Raw genomic sequence first — 15,721 nt, forward strand, 5'->3', positions numbered from 1 at the left:
CTCTCTCTCTCTCTCTCTCTCTCTCTCTCCCTCTCTCTCAAATAAATAAAAAAAAAAAAAGAAAGAAATACAAGCATGTTAGAGATTTACTCATTAATGAGATAAGTAAGAAGATGTTTTCTTTGATTCAAAGAAGCCAAAAAGCAAATAAATACAGTAGCCCAGGTTTGGCCTGTTGGAGGGAGGGGAAGAGTTACAGAGGAGGTCCCCAGGTTAAAGAGTGAACGTGTGCAAGATATCAACAATAGCAGGCAGCATGGAGCAGAGCACAATGCAAGAGCCACCTGCGTCTTTATTCTGTAATTCTTGTACGGGTTGTTACTCATATTTACATTCTCACGTATGCCCTAACAAGTGCGTGTGTAATTTACCTGTGCTGCCATGGTTTTATAACTATCCTGTATCCCACTGTGCACCTACACTAGATAAGCAGAGACACGTTCTCAAGTGTTCTTAAACTCCCCTGAGTTTTGAAGCAGTCTGAGTGGTTCCCTACATCGAGGAGATGAGAGCAAAAGGAAGAGTAGCAGCAATGATGGCAACAAAACACCAGGCTGGGTATAACACTCACACCCATAATCCCAAGCAGTACTCAGACCCATAATCCCAGTGGATCATGAGTTAATCACAAACTCTAGAAGTCCACCCCATGACTACACAAGGCTCTGGAGGGACTAGAGACCATAACACTAACCCAGTAGACAGAGCATCAGCCCCCTAACAACAGCCCAATTGTCCTCCACATGTAGGAGGCCTTCTTTGTGAATCACAAGTAATCAAACTGTCCACAACTCTGCCCATTGGTTTGACCGGCCTGTGACAGTTCCAAACCAGAATACTTCTGTACTGGGCTAAACAGTGACTGCTGTCCATTGTGGGGTTAGGTCATGGCTAGACACATCCGTATACTAGGCATCATGGAGATCCTTTCCTTTCTGCACAGGGACGGGATTAAGTCCTGTAGTCTGTCTTCCTGGACAGATTCCTGGGTCACATACATCATGGGTTCCAAAACTTGCCAGTTTAACTACCAATGGGCTAGCTGAGAAAGGCTTGCAGTTGGAGGTGAAGAATGGGGCCCTGTGCCATTCCACTATGGGGATAGGCTGTCCACATCTGTACCCAGCTCCCCATAGAGTATTTTGTCTTCATTTCCACTGTCTCTTGTCCTGTGATTCTTTCACAGCTTTACAGAATAGTGCATACTGCTGCCAGCTATTTCTCAGAGAATACCAGCTCTCAGCTCCCTTCTACAACTGTGGCCAAAACCCAACAGGGTACTTCCACTTCCCGATTTTGCCATAGGCTGCAACCAAACCCATCGTCATCCACACTATGGTGAGGACAAAAGGAAGCATGGGATCAACAATTCACAGGGCTTGCACCCATGCAAAGGCCTCTTTGTTGAAAAGCAGCTTCCCCTGCATCTGTCCAGTCCTATGTAGCACCCTTCCAGAGCATCTGGTATAAAGAGTGCAGCAGTGTACCTAAGTGTGGTATGAGCATCGGTCTGAACTCTAGCAAGCCCAAGTACACCTGTAACTGGTGCACTGTCGTGGATCTGGGGCATGCTTGAATCTTATCAGTAACAGCACATGAAATTACTTTCATCTTAACTTGATCAGATAACACCCAGTAATTTGACAGACAGGCCAGGTCACTGGACCTTATCTTCATTCACGACCCACCTTCATGCCAGGAGCTTCCTTCAGATTGTACAGATCAGTATACAGTTGCTTTTAAATCTGCAAGATAATCAGCTTAACACAATTATCAGTATAAAACAGTGACAGTGTGGTTTGGCTCAAATGGCCAGGTCCTTGGCCACAACGCCATAAACAAAGTTGAGTTATACAAAAAGCCTTGTGGCAACATCTGAAAGGTCCACTTACTGCCCTTCCAGGTGAAAACAAACTGGTCTTGACTGCCAGCGTCAGGATGAGACTTTACAGTCATTTGCCACAATCCATCTGACTTTTGCACGTCCATAGTGAAGATCTCTATGCAGGGAATATCACCTCTACTTTTTCTGAATTCCAATATCATTGCTTCATGACCTCCAGGTAGTAAATGTTTCACACACACAATCTGTGCGGGACAGTCAGTAGTACCTGGTGTGGATGTGCTTGGACTGTGGTTTTTACCACACAGATTGGCAACCAGAATTCTTCAAGCCAAACACTAGTCAGTATGTCCACCCCCACTATATATTCAGCTACCAGGGAAACATACAGACGTGGGGTAAAACATCAAATACTAAGTCACCTGGGCCTTCCAGACTGTGATAGTGACCTCCATGATCTTTTATGTGTGCAGCAGTTCCTGTAAAACAGTCTGGGTAGCCATATAACTAGCATTGACTCAGCTCTCGTATCTACCAACACTAGTACACACTGCACATTTTGTGGCATCAGTGGATGGTCAGTTCTACATATGGCCTTCAGTCTCTCAGCATCCCTTAGACCTGGGTACTTTGTCCTAGCTTGATTGAAGTAAAAAGAGGCCAGTGTCGCTTCTTCCTGCTTCACTAGGGCTGTTTTGGCTCTGGCCCTTGCCCATTGGCTGGTATTGCTGCTTCCAAACCAGATGAACTGCTGCCTCCTCAACCAGTCTATCACAGTCTGGTTGCCTGCTTCAGGGTCCCTCCTCTGCACATTCTGCAGAACCTCTCTCATAGAGAGGCTACTGGTTATGCTAGCTATTTGGGACATCTCCTATAGGTTTAACTGCGTGTCATCAGTCCCATTGTCTCACAGCTATAGCAGCCCTGTAGGCACTGTTTCACTCGCTTTCTGCTTTGTTTTTCCAGCTCCCAAAGCTCCACCCCTGTATAGGTCATGTATGTTGTGATCTGGGTAGATGTAGGTGACCCTCCTGGTCCTCCTCCCTGGGCTAGGGGGTCCCTCTACTTTGTTATGAATAGCCGGCCTAGCCTAGCATATGAAACGAGAGGATTTTCCTGGGGGTTTTCTCAGACATAAGGACTTAAATTTTTGAAGACATTTCTGGAGGAGGAAGTGCTTCCCCAGCACTTACATGAGCTCCACAGCAGCCAGTTGTTGCTCAAGGTCCTCTTCTATGTGCAGCAGCTGATCAACTTGCCAGACAATCCTCCTAATTTACATGGCAGAAGACAGTGAAGAACAGCCAGGCCACCCACCTCACTGTGAGAGGAAGGAATTTGTCCAAAGCTTCTAAGGTTTGCAAGACAATGCTGAGCTCCAAACAGATTGATTTCCAGTCCTCAAGGGTATTCCCAACTGCCAAAAATGTGGCATGGTGAGACCAAGGTTGTTTATCAGGCATTTCATGGGGCCTCCCTCATCATCAGGTGCTATTCCACAGCTGCCACAGCACCACTTACCTCAGTGTCCTGCCTGCTGCACCATTTGTCAGTCTGCTGAGGGTGCCCAACGAAGATTTTTGTAGGTGAGGTCCTCAGGTTAAAAAGTAAGCATGTGCAAGACATCAGCAATAGCAGGTAGCATGGAGCAGAGCACAGTGCAAGAGCCATCTGCATCTTTATTCTGCAATTCTTATACAGGCTGTTATCCCATATTTACATTCTTACACAGTGCCCTATCCAGTGCATGTGTGTTTACCTTTGCTTAATCATAGTTACTTAACTGTATCCTACTGTGTACCTGCACTAAACAAGTGGGGTCACATCCTCAGTTGTTCTTAGACACCCCTAAGCTTTGGTGCAGTCTTGAGTGGTTCCCCACACCCAGTAAGCATGCTGAAATTAATTTGCGTAATAGATTTACAAACATGGCAATATTGGTCAATATCCATAGCAATAATACATTCCAATAGTCACAATGCACATTTCTGTGAATAAGAATATACTTTATCGCTCTTCCTGTGAGTGGCCTTAGGTGACCTGTGAAAATGGTTTGCTACTCTCTTGACCCAGAAAACCCCACAAAATCATGCAAATCAAGAGGCTCAAATCTTCGTGTTCACTTTAAGGCCACGCGTGAAACTGCCCAGGCCATCAAGGGTATGCATATCCAAAAGGCCACCACGTATCTCAAGGATGTCACATTAAAGAAGCAATGTGTACCATTCTGGCGTTACAGTGGTCGAGGTGGTAGGAGTGCCCAGGCCAAATAGTGGGGCTGGACACAGGGTTGATGGCCCAAAAAGAGTGCTAAATTTTTGCTGCACATGCTTAAAAATGCAGAGAGTAGAGCTGAGCTTAAGGGTTTAGATGTAGATTCTCTGGTTATTGAACATATCTGGTGAACAAAGCACCCAAAATGCACCGCCGTACTTATAGAGCTCATGGCTGGATTAACCCATTTCTGAGCTCCCCCTGCCATATTGAGATGATCCTTACTGAAAAGGAACAAATTGTTTCCGAACCAGAGGAGGAAGTTGCACAGAAGAAAAAGATCCCTGAAGAAACAAAAATTTATGGCATGGGAATAAATTAAGCATAAAATAAATGCAAATAAAATTTTTAAAAAACAAAAAAAAATACTTTATAAATTTCCTCAGTTTATGTAACTGTGAAGTAGCTCAAAAGTAATTAAAATAGAGACAACCCTAAAGAGTGGGCTGGATACAGCACCTCTGAAGAGCAGGATTGGACTTATTTCAGAGTCCTTTACAGTGTTTACTGATACTCTATTGTCAGATATTTGGGTTATTTCCAATTCTTTGCTTTTATTAAAATGAATTTTAAAGTCAATACATCTTTTTTAATACATAATTTATTTTTTATTTATTTATTTTTGGTGGAACCAGGGATTGAACTCAGGCCCTTGTGCTTGCCAGGCAAGCGCTTATTCTACTGAGCTATCTCCCCAGCCCCAAAGTCAATACATCTTTGAACACATAATCTTTTCTAAATGCCCTCTGGCATAAAATACTAAAAAAGGAACTGTAGGGTCAAAAGAGATGTAATGTTTTGACTTGCATTCCCACATTGTTAGATCAGAGTTGTTTTTTACCTCCACTCTTAAAACACACCTCCCGGGTCCCAACACAGAAAATGAGCCATCATTAATCAAGAATCTTTGATTTTTCAAAAGCCCTATGATGTGAGTTGGAGGTTCCCACCAAGGCTTATGTATTGAAAACTTGATCCTTGGTGTGGCAGTATTGAGAGATAAGGTCTAATAGGTGTCTGAGTCATAAGGGCTTTGCCACGAATGGAATAATAGCATCACAAGAGTGAGCTTGTTACTGTTAGATTCTGTACATTGTAATGAGTTCTGTTCTTTCTTGCCCTCCTTCTGTCTTTGCCCCTCCATCTTCCTCCAGGGTGTCACTACAGAAAGGTTCTTGCTACATGCTGGCACCTTGATGGTGGACTATCCTGCCCAAAACTGTGAGAAATAAATTTCTGCTCACCGTAAGTTACCCGGTCTGTGGTATTGTCTAAGTCACATAAGAGTGACTAAGACACCATCCTGATATGCCTTTTCCCCTCATTTCATTGGATAGAATTAAATCTGTGGAGAATGGCCTGTTTGAGGCCAGTCAAGACCCTTTCCAAGGTCTGGAATAGGACCCTGAGGCTTAGGGAGCTCAGAGTCCCTAAACAGACAAGGTCTGAAAGAAATGGGACCTAGCTGGAAGTGGGTTATATTGCTCAATGACCATATTTTCATTTCTTGTTTTATTTATGAAAAGCATGATAGTTATATTTATAGACTAGGACTCAGAAAAACTTGTTTCTAATTCTGGTCCCATCTTCTAAGGCTTAGACAAAAAGTTATACTGTACCTGAGTTGTCCCATTTGTTAAGTGGACCTGAAGTGGAAGTGGGGACAGAAGTGAACTGCAAATTTTAATGTACTTCCCAACTCTAAAATGTTAATGGTTTGAAGTTTGATGGCTTATGTGAGAAACTGTCTGTTATGGGAGCCACATACCAGTGCTTACGCAACCTACCCTGTGAAAACCATGATGAAAAGTTTGACTGCAAAAAGCATTACCTTAACCCCACTACATTTTCAAAAAAATGACTTGCCACAGAAAACTCTCTGCTCCCTTTCTCTTTTGAAATGTTTCCAAATGGCTGCTTACTCTTTGCAGCAGATCAAGGATGGCCAAATGTACTCAAAAAGCCAGTTGTTCTCCTGTGTTTCCATAAATCTTACCCTAATAGAACATCCACCACTGCAACTCTGTAAGTATTTTCTCTTCGTGTTTTATAAAAGTTTCTGACACCTTTGAACCCTGATGAATTTAAATGATTACAGGAAAGTTTTCCTCACTACAAGTCTATGTATTAATAAATAGACTTTGTTGATTTTAGATTTAGTTTTGTCTTTGACATATGGCACGTGGATGAAAATTCTGCCCTCAACACATCCTGAATAAATATAGTTCACTTACATTGACAACCTTTTGATTGCCTTCATTTCTTAAAGAACTATTGAGAAGTCAGTCTTGTTCAAACTCTAATTATATTCAGTGAATTAATGAAGGACAGCTGACATCAAAAATGGATTCAAATTAAAATGCCAAGGGCAGCACTCCCCTGGCTTCTACCCAGAGTGTGTGATGAGTTCATCCAAGTTCCCTGAGTTCCAGGCATGCATCAGGCATCTTGGTTACAACACCACAGAGGCTGAGCTCACTGTGGCAGCTGCCTCATGTGGCACTCAGCAAAACAGCTGTCAGCTTTTGTTAGAAAGGTAGAAATACATGCCAGCGGTTATGTTTGTTGGACCTAATATATTGGCTCTGCCTGCTCATGACTGCTGTAATTTTTCATATTTTAACATTAATTTATGTGTGTATCAAATCAATCCATGCCTAAGATTTAGGAAAATAAAGTCATTTCATCAGAGTGTATTTATGGTTATACCATTCCTGGAATCAGTACTATTCTATGTTTAATGAGTAAATATGAGGCAGAGGAAAACACTGCCAACAAGAACTTTACATTCTAGTGAAGGAGATGAAAAACAGATGAGTAAATAAAGTCAGGTGTCCAAGTTCAACAGCAATAAAGAACATAATAAAGCCAAGTGAAGCTCTGAAGCAGAAATGTTCTAGCTTCTGGAACAGCAAGTGCAGAGGCCTGGGGGATAGCACGGGGAGCTGGAGATAGTAGCCAGACCAGCAGAGGTAGAACAGGGTGTGAGATGCAGAATTGAGTTGGGCCAGGTAAAGAAGCTTTGCATCACAGGTATAGTCACACAGTTGTACCACTGGTGCTTTTCAATAAGGGACTAGTATTTGTTTATAATGATCTCTCTAGACACCAGAAAATTGGCTGAAAGGTAGCTAGTCTGCCAAAATGGCTCCTGTGATTCCTCCACAGCCCTTGAATCTAGACTTCCTGGTGCCTGTTCTGACTGTAGGAGTCAATGGAAGGCTGTTGAGGGACTTACAAGCCCAGGCTTAAGACTTTCTTTCAAAACTTTCTTTCGAAACTCCAGCTCCAGGCCTAGACTAGGCAGAGGCCACATACAGGAAGCTTGAGACCTACTCTCCAGGTGAGGTCTCCACCAACTGGTAGTGTCAACTGTCAGCCAGCTGATGGAACCACCATAGGCATTGTGCCAGTTGAGTCCACAGGTGCCCATAGCCCAGTAATATCACATGGACAGAAGAACCAGCTAGCTGAACAAAACCATAGCATTGTGAGTCCCAACAACTTGGTTCTGAAGTGGTTTATTTCCCAGCAATAGTTATCTGAAACAGGGCTATGGGTGGAAGCTGGAGACCTGTGAAGCACCAGGGGTCAAGGCCAGAGATGATGGAGCCCTAGACAGATGGTAAAAGACAGGCTAGTGAGTGGTGAGATTCAGGGAACACAGTATCAGTACAACTTCCAGGTTGGAAGGTGATGGAGAATCTGTAGAAAGGCAACAGTTCCTTGCTTGGCCCCTCGTCACTCCAGACCACTCATTAAAACAACTACAAGTTGAGCTAGCTGTTCTGACACCACCATACTGCACTAACTTCAACTTATTTTTTTCTTTTACTTTTTGAGAAAAAGAGAAAGTATATCCTCAAGTGGAAAAGCGCCTAATCAAGAAGCAAAACAAACAAAAAAAAAAAAATAGAGGAAATTATTTATATAAACATCTTTTTAAAAAACCATTTAATAAACAAAAGATAAACCATGTGGTCTAGCTCTGATGACCTCCACATGAAAATATCCCTTTCAGGGGCCGGGGAGATAGCTCAGTGGAATAAGTGCTTGCCTGGCAAGTGCAAGGGCCTGAGTTCAATCCCCAGTTCCGCAGAAAAAGAAAACATCCCTTTCATAAAGAAGTTGCTTCATCCTTAATAAGAGGAAGGGAGAGAAAAAGTGTAGCCCCAGTTCCTGTTCTGTGGGTGTGAAATGTCTAGGGTGCAACAAAGTCGCCAGGCTTTGGCACACACACAAGTTTTGTGAGCTAGCTAAATTACAGTCCTCCACCAGCCTCTAGGGAAAAAAGCAAGGCTTCCAGAAGGATATTTCAGGAAGAGGAAGCCAAAAAGTACCTTAAATCAAGATGAGGTGGAAACTATTCCATTAAACATAATTTAGATTTGAAAAAAGATGAACCATAATATGCAAATATTCAAACCATATTTGCAAAATATAACAAAAACCTCATACCCTAAATATATAAAGAATTTCATGAAATTGCTCTTAAGCTCTTCACAATGAACACAGCTGTGTTTTGATATACCAGTTTTTGACATCTACAACTTTATGGCTTTCAACAGATATGTCATGACAGGCTCAAGGTTCCAAGAGGTGAAGTGGGACATTTTGAAGCCTCTTAAAACTGCAAAACTCTGTCAGCCTGATAGCTCAGCAGACTAAAGCACCTGCTTAGGCAGAGTGCAGCTGCCAGGGTTTGATCCTTGGCGTACCATGCTGGGTGCCAAGACAGCGATTGAGACTGGGCGTGGTGGCACGTGCCTGTAATCCCAGCACTTGGGAGGCTGAAAGCAGGAGGATCACTATGAGTCCAATCTATGTAAGTGAGACCCTGTAGATCCTGTCCTACATACAGGAAGAAAAAAAAAAGCTGCAAAACTCACACAATATGACTTTCATATTCTTTCAAAAAGTCACAAGGACAGTCCAGAGTCAAAAGATGAAAAAAAGATCCCTCTCACATGAGAGGTATAGCAAAGTCACATTGGAAAGTGCATGGATACAGGGAAGTGTGGTTCATCAGGACCATTACTATAGCATCTGCCACACTTAAAAATGCTTTTCTTCTTCATGATTGATAGTTTGGTGGTAACATTCTAATTATCGTTACTGTTTATGAATGAAGGCATTACCACATTGTGTATGCTTCAGAGTTGTTAAATATAATGCTATCACAATTTCATTCTTTTTTTATGTATTTAGTACAGGGTCTGCAGGGTCTACAGGGTCTCACTATGAAGATTGGACTTGTAGTGATTCTCTTGTTTTCAGCCTCCCAAGCGCTGGGCCAGCAGGCCCATGCCACCACACCCAGCCTCAATTGCCCCTGGGGGTGGGGCCGTGTGGCAGCTATCACTATTTCTGTCCTTTCCTATGTGATCTCTTTTGCTCCTCTCTAATCTTTCAGAGCCTGATGTTTATAGTATGATAAAGTTTCACATCTGGCCTTGCATGAGTCTTTGTTTTCTTTTAGCTCCTCTACATTTTAAAATATTCATTTATTTATGACAAAGAACATCAGATATATAAAAGTTCGTTTTATTCTAGGAATGTATCTTTTAGTTTGGAAGTATTCTTATATTCTTTTCTTGAGAGAATTTTATACAAATATGTTTTCTCACAAAAAGAATAGTGGCATTATTTTACATTTTTAAGTCTTTTTAATGGCTGACTTAACAGAATACAAATGAGTTCTTACATCTACTTCTGCACTCACCCTGTTAAAATATGTTGCTATGTTTGAAGGATGTGAAGAAATTATGACTAAGCACATTTATTATTTTTTTTTTAAACAAGATTTTTTTTTTTTTTTTTTTTTTTTGGTACCAGGGATTAAACTCGGGACCTTGTGCTTGCCAGGGAAGCACTTAACCTACTGAGCCATCTCCCTGGCCCTAACTAAGCACATTTAAAGGAAATGTGTCTACTGATAGCAGTAGAAAACGTTATATAACCAGAAACACTTAAAATCTGTTTCTCTTAGGACTTTGGTAGATGGGAAGTAGTCATCTTTTCTGTGAAGAAGGTATTCAAACTTATATTGGTAGAAAAAAGGGGGGGCTTTGTTTCCTTGTATAACCATGTAGCATTTCATTTGTTAGTTTGAACATAGAGATTGGGGGGGGGGGCTGTCAGAGAAATCATGTTTCCAGCTTATAATGTACCCAGAAAGAATGTACAAAATCATGTCAACCCTCAGTTGATTTGACAATTAGCATCACAAGACAAGTCAGCTTACCTGAGTAAATTCTTTTACAACCAGGGTACAAGTTCATGGATTAGAATATTTGTTGTGGGCCTGTGCTGCAGCTAGCTATTGTTATAACCCATAAAAGTTCTAAAAGGTTCACCATCACTGGATTGGAAGAAGACAAACCTTAGAGAATCTGAGATATAGTAAGACTGTGCAGTGAGGTGCTCAACTCGTCAGAGAGCACCAATGGTCAGTATGGAGAAAGCTCAGTAGTCATGCAGGACTGTGATGAAGTGGCTCAAGTGAAGGATATTATAACCTTGAGTCTGCAGTAGATGGATCATCATGGGAGATGGATCATCTTGCTTTGTTTAGTTTCTCATAAATCTGTAACTATAGAACATGAACAGCAATATAAGACCAATTTACACAGCCCTGAAATTACTTAGCAAGAGAATGGCTTATTTTAATGTACTCTCATCTAAATGTGGGCTTGATAAGTATATGACACCAGATAAATTCAAATTAAATACAAAAGAAATCATCCTTTTATTCTGAAATATTGTCCAAACCACACATTGAAGTACTAAGTGATACATCAAAATGTTGTCTTGTATCAAAAAAACAATAGTTTCAAGAGCAGAAGTGGCAGTAATGATGTTGGCAAGCATTACTCTGAACAGGAGGCTTCTGGAGTCTGTCAGGCAAGAGCAAACCATAGAAGGCAGGCCTTTTTACCAAGATGGCCCTGAAATCAAAGAAAGAAGCCCCTGCTCCTCCCAAAGCTGAAGCCAAAGCAAAAGATTTGAAAGCCAAGAAGGCCACACTGAAAGGCATCCACAGCCACAAAAAGAAGATACAAACATTGCCTGGCTTCTGCAGTCCCAAGACACTGTGGCTCCAGAGGCAGCCCAAATACCCTCTGAAGAGTGCCCCCAGGAAAAACAAGCTAGACCACTATGCCATCATCAAGTTCCCCCGACCACAGAGTCAGCCATGAAAAAGATCGAGGACAACACACTTGTGTTCATTGTGGATGTCAAAGCCAATAAGCACCAAAACAAGCTGTGAAGAAGCTGTATGACATCAATGTTGCCAGTGTCAATGCCCTAATCAGGCCTGATGGAGAGAAGAAGCCATATGTTCAACTGGCTCCTGATTATGATGCATTGGATGTTGCCAACAACATTAGGATCATCTAAACTGAGTCCAGCTGGCTAATTCTAAATATATACTTTTTTTCCCAGTTAAAAAAAAATAGAAGGCAGAAATCTATAAAAGAGGATGCATCAAAATATAATGGAATACTAATTAGCAATAAAAAAGGAATGAATTACTGACATGTCCACAGTATGAATAAGTATCAAAGTAAAAGAGCCAACTTACAAATACTACACTCTGCATTATTTTCTTCTTGTGAAACTCTAGAAAAGACAAATCTAATCTGCAGTAAGAGATCAGTGATCATCTGGAGCTTGGTACAGGAACTGACTAGGAGAAAGAAAAAGGAGCCTTTTAGGGTGATAGAAATGTACTCTATCTTGATTTTGGTTATGGTTATGTGTATGACACTGTCAGAACTCATGGAAACATCCTTTAAATGGATACACAGTGGTACCTTGATTAATGATATTAAATTGTTCCATGATTCTGGAAAAGGTGGCCACGTTAGTGTTTGTGCAGGAAGGATGGCTATGGTGTTCATCACCTAATGCATAGTTCACAAAATAATAAAATTTTGCAAAACACTGTTGTCTGTTAACCAAAATTATTCTTAAACAAAAGCATTTATGACAAGAGGTACCATTATATTGTATCCCACATAAATTATACTTCGGAATGATTGGGGGTTTTTAAATGGGGTTTCCAGGGTAGGAGTGTAGCTTGGTGCTAAAAAGTCCTTACCTAGTATGTGTGAGGCCCTGGTTTCCATCCCAGCATTGAAAAAAAAGGGGTGTAGAAAGAAGGGGGTGGGTCCACTTCTAGACAAGACCAAGTGAATGGATTAAATCCTGTGCTCTTACTAAACATCTGTAATAATTTGAAACTCTGAACAAAGGCATAAAACACTACAGAGAACTGATAGTTGGAGAAAAGGTGATGCAAAATTCACAGGGCTGTATCTGTACCTCTCCTGTTTACCTCAGCTTGAGCATTAGAGAAACACATAACTCAGAAGCAACCAACAAGGACAAATAAAGTCCCAAGGAAAATCTTTTCAAAGCAAAATCTATAGAACTTTACAGAACAGAGCATGCAGCTTAATGTTTGCCAAGTCTAAAGAGGACAGCAATGAAAAAAGTCTTTTGACTACTTGCTCTGCTCTAGGTAACTCTGAGGTGCAGTTCTCTCAGCTATCCCTGACATGCATTGATACGAGTGTGTCCCATGGCTCATCACCAGAGACATGGGAACTGACATGAAATTCTGTCAAGAAACCTACCCCTGGGCCAACGAGTGTCCCATGGCTCATCACCAGAGACATGGGAACTGACATGAAATTCTGTCAAGAAACCTACCCATGGGCCAACGAGATAGCTCAGTGGACTAAATGGATGCTTAGGCAAGGGCAGGGACTGGGATCAATCCCTGGCATCAAATGCCCCACCAGCCCTGCCACAGGGTAAGCTGAGCAGCAGGCCACCAAGACCAGGCATGGTGGCTCACACCAGTAATCCCAGTGCTGGGGAGGCTGAAAATAGGATCACTATGAGTCTGAGCTGTGTAGTGAGACCAGGTACCAAATACATTAAAAAGAAGAAGAAGAGGAAGAAGCCTAGCCAGCACTATACCATCAAGGATAACAGCTCTCAGTGCAGCCTGGAGACACTGACAAAGGAGCAGAGGAACCTTTGCAGCTGCTTTCCGAGGATCCGATGTTCTGGAGATTGCCAAAATGTTTTGTTGGAGTTTTTAACTGAACCTAAGAGAAGTCCAAAATAGATTGGAGACTGTAAAAACAGAAGCGGCAGTGTGAGGGATCCAGTGCCAATGCATCAACCAAAAAGACAGCCAGAGTTAGTGGAAGGAAATCTTCCTGTTCTTGTGTTTCCCACGGAGCTCATATTTTATGTAGCTGATCAGTCAACACATAAGCAAGTGTTGACTCTGTACAATCCCTATGAATCTGCCTTGAAGTTCTAAGTTTTGTGTACTACTCCAAATAAGCATGTTGTCGTTGATGCTGCAGGTGTGGTAAAGCCTCAGTGTTGTGTGGATATTGTGATTTGTCATAGAGATGTTCAATCCTGTCACTATGGTGTAATTGACAAATTCCATCTCCAAGTTTCCGAGCAAAGCCAGAGGAAGGCTTTAGGAAGGAAAGAGGTTGTTGCTACTCTTCTCCTATCTGCAAAAGAACAGCAGAAGGAAGAAGAGAAAAAAAGAATAAAGGAACATTTAGCTGAAAGTTTATTTTCTGAGCAGTCATTTCAACCAGAAAGCGAAACTGTCCCTTCAGGACCTAGTTTACTAACGGTCTTCCTGGGAGTGGTGTGCATTGCAGCCCTGATGCTGCCTACGTTGGGGGCATGGAATCGTTAGTGTCTCTCTACCTCCACTTAAGTGTGAATCAAAAATTAGTGGCTGCTTATATCTTAGGTCTTATCACAATGGCTATACTAAGAACATGAGCACAGATTTCAACTGACTTATGAAGTAAATTTATCTTAAATATAAATGTGGACTACATTTCTCTATTTCACTCTATTAACATTCTACAAACTACTGAATGATTTCAAATAATTGTAAATGTATAATATATATTTTAAATTACCCTATAATTTTATTTGAAGGATTCTAGCACATTGTCACAGACAGCAAGGATGCTTCTGAGTGACAGGAAACTATTTGATGAAATTCTTTTATCTACACATATGGTACAAAAGACTTTAATTGAAATATTTGTTGTTTTCTCATCTTTTTTTTTAATTCACTTTGATTTCATAAGGATAATGGGTCCTTCAAGTTAAGGGCCTCAAAGAGCAAACTGACCAGCTTGAAAATCAAATTACATTTATTTCCTAGCTGTAAACATCAATTTAAATGTGTGAATTATACTTTGCCCTTTATCATCATCAAGAGTTGCTATGATGTTTCTAAAAATAAGAATTTTACAGTTAATGTGTAGAGGGTTAAAAAAGGGATAAGGTACCAAGGGATCATGCCTATCCTAAGCTCTCACAAAAGACAGACCACATTTCATTCATTTTGTGAGCTACAGAATGGGTTGTCGACCAGACACCGAGTGTAGAAAGTAGGTTGACCCGTCTGTTTGGTCTAAGAATTTTAAAGGAAGGCTGGCACGTGCTTAGTTAGTTGGTGCAGTCTGAATTTACCTCTGGCTAATACTTTATATTAATGAGAAGATCACTTTGTCTTTTCTTCTAAGCCCCTTGCCTCCCCAGGTGTAAGTGAGTTCTCCAGTTTGGGATTTTTGGAGACCAGTTGGTTTGTACAAGGATGATTTTTAAACTCTAAGCCAAGTAGAGAAAACCCTTGATAGCTGTGTTTACTTTATATCTGTCACTGAGACACTTTTAAGTTTTTATTTATTAAAACAACTTTACCAAAAAAAATCCCCTAAACACAATTATTTACATTTCATATAGCCTCTTCTGATCTCTAACATACACATATATATGCAGTTTTAACTGTTATTGTCATAACAACTGATCAATTGTTTTAAAATTTTCATCTGAAAGCACAATGCATTGAGCCACTTGAAAAATCATCTTTTGGATCTTTTTACAGAATGAATTTATGCACTGCTACTGTAGCATTCTCAAGAAATATACTTAAATACAAATGTATGCCTGAAGTTGGTTTCTTGCAGGAAAAGGTTTCTGCTTCTAAAAGCTTTTGTGTCTAGTTTTTCATAGAAAATCATTGTTTAATCACTTGAGGAGCATAAATCATGCAATAGAGCATGGTTTTTGTTTTGTTTTGTTTTGTTTTTTTGGGTTTTTTTTTTACATCAGTTATTTTATTTTAAAGAAAAAAAAATAAAAACAATGGTACAAAATCTCAAAACAAGATTTTAGGAGAGTAACAATGGTTAGTACATTGTGTATTTTTACTGCCAAAGTAGTTTCTCATATTATAAGATATAGGCAAGAAATAATAAATAAACAACATAGGTATAAACCTCTGTTGTTGTTTTTTTAAGTCAACAGAAAATGGAAATATATTTTTTAAAGTTTCTAATACTAGAAGATATCATACAATGTCTTTTAAATAAATTGTAAGTTAGGGGCTGGTGAGATGGCTCAGTGGTCTAAAGCACCTACTTAGAACAAGCTTAGCAGAGGGACCGCGGTTCAATCCCCCAGCACCACATGCCAGCCAGCCCTGCCCCTTGGTGAGCTGAGCTGGCCACACACACACACAAAAATAAATAAATAAAT

At 40.8% G+C, this 15,721-nt stretch overlaps 1 pseudogene; it reads left to right on the forward strand.

The window, feature by feature from the left end:
- Positions 1 to 13,219: 13,219 nt before the first annotated feature.
- Positions 13,220 to 13,985, forward strand: LOC101559821 (annotated as a pseudogene).
- Positions 13,986 to 15,721: the final 1,736 nt, after the last annotated feature.

The sequence above is a fragment of the Octodon degus genome, unplaced genomic scaffold (assembly GCF_000260255.1).
Source record: "Octodon degus isolate 3935 unplaced genomic scaffold, OctDeg1.0 scaffold00317, whole genome shotgun sequence".
Taxonomy (NCBI): Eukaryota; Metazoa; Chordata; class Mammalia; order Rodentia; family Octodontidae; genus Octodon; species Octodon degus.